The sequence below is a fragment of the Dermacentor andersoni genome, chromosome 1, assembly GCF_023375885.2.
Source record: "Dermacentor andersoni chromosome 1, qqDerAnde1_hic_scaffold, whole genome shotgun sequence".
In the NCBI taxonomy this organism is placed as follows: Eukaryota; Metazoa; Arthropoda; class Arachnida; order Ixodida; family Ixodidae; genus Dermacentor; species Dermacentor andersoni.
In genome coordinates this window covers 134,457,781-134,459,727 of record NC_092814.1, presented here as the reverse complement: position 1 = coordinate 134,459,727, position 1,947 = coordinate 134,457,781, and positions in this window count along the sequence as shown.

The window sequence follows — 1,947 nt, the reverse complement described above, 5'->3', positions numbered from 1 at the left end:
TGCTTCGCATTGTATGTAGGCGCAGGAGTGCCTTATGATCAATTGTGTAGTTCGGATGCTTGTTTTGAGCTTGCTCTTTATTGAAACGTATGCTTTTCTGTATGTTGGATGCGGGATTCCGAAGAATGTATGCACTGTTCGCTTCACTTTGCTGAGTGCTTGTAGCCTCTGCTTTACGGGGGTATAAGCCATTGCATTTGGGGGTATAAGTCATAGATGATCTTAGTTTTCTGTCGACGTTACGCTACGGAGAAGTCCTGGGATCGTAGCCAGCAGCTTCGCTGTAAAACAAACCTTACGTTCTGCCACTCACTCTTTGAGTCACAAGTACGGTGCTTCGGCAAGGGACAGTACTAGCCAAACAGACGTCACAAAACTCTCGGTTCTGCAGAAGGATGCGCTTAGAGCAGTTGCAATCTCACTTTTCGCAACGGCATCTCTACTTGTGTTTTCGGTTTATCGCATCGTGCGCTTATTCACTAGTACGATTTTCGCTTTTTACAACTATGCACGATCGCATACGTGGTACATCATTCTTATCCGATATTGCGCACCTTCACACCAACAAAATCTACTGCACATCAAGACAGACACCATGAATACTGGTATATGTGCCGTGGTCATGCCTTGCGAGGCTAAATCCGCCTACAGCCTACAACATCCTCCTCCTCCACGAAAAAAAAAATATGGTTTTCTAACTCTAAAATATAAATGGCCTTCCGTACTAAACATTTTTTCATAATGTCACACCTAGATCCCTGAAATCTCTCACAGTTCACTCCCTTCCTTCTTCTATCCCCCTTTTTCCTTGCCCACCCGCCGGGGTGGCTTAGAGGCTATGGTGTTGCGCTGCTAAGTACAAGGTCACGGAATCGAATACTTCCGCGGCGGCCGCATTTCGATTGTGGCGAAATCCAAGAACGCCCGTGCCCCGTGAATTAGGAGCACGTTAAAGAACCCCAGCGGGACAAAAATAATCCGTAGTCCCCCACTACGGCGTGCCTCATAACCATATCGCGGTTTTGGCAAGTAAAACCCCAGGATCTATCACTTTTTCCTTCCCCCAGCGTAGGGTTGCCAATCAGACTCTTGACTGGTTAACATCCATGCCTTCATTCTTATCACTCACTCATTAACTCACACGCTTAAAAACATTTTAATGCCCTAGCGTTCTTAGGGTACTTTACGCACTTTTCGGGGGTTCACTATCTATGTTTGTATCTGTGTACGTTTGTATCCAACTGTTTTACCGCCTACCAGGGTCAAAGCAGGGTTCTAAACCAGCCATCGTACCAACTTGGTTCACTGAGTATGTGGCAATGCGTACGCACGTGCCGCTCTTCAACGAACCTCTTTCACGCCGACGTGGGTCAGTGGTACGATGCGGGACTGTGTAGGCACCGCTGCTCGAACAAACTATTTGGCGCCGACTTGGAGCACTGGGTATGTGCCTGTAGGTGTGTGCTGCTCTTCAATGAATGTCTTGGACGCCAACTTGGATAAACAGGTGTGTTACACTAGGAACGGGCCGCTCTACAATGGCGAAAAAGATCCCTTCAATTTCTCCGATGCTGAGCGGAATGCAACTCACGTCACAAGCAACCCGACGCTTTAGCAGACTGCACCACAAATGCACGGGGTGTCTGCCGCTTTTCAGCGAACGGCTTACACGCCAACGCTTTAGCGAGCTGCGCCATGAACTTCACTGGGTACGTGCCGCTATTCAGCGAACCTCTCGCCAACTTGATCACTGAGTTTTCGCCACCGAGTGTGCGTCAAGCGAGCGAACTGTTCTCAGCGTTCGCAAGGACCGCCACGCGACGCTGCTCGTCTCGGAGGCCACGCGCGGAGCTTGCGGCGCCGAGTGTTCTTAGGGCAGCGCGAAAGTGGCATCAGTGCACGCCGCGTACATAACTCGTTTCCACGGTGGCCCTGCGTTGTGTCATC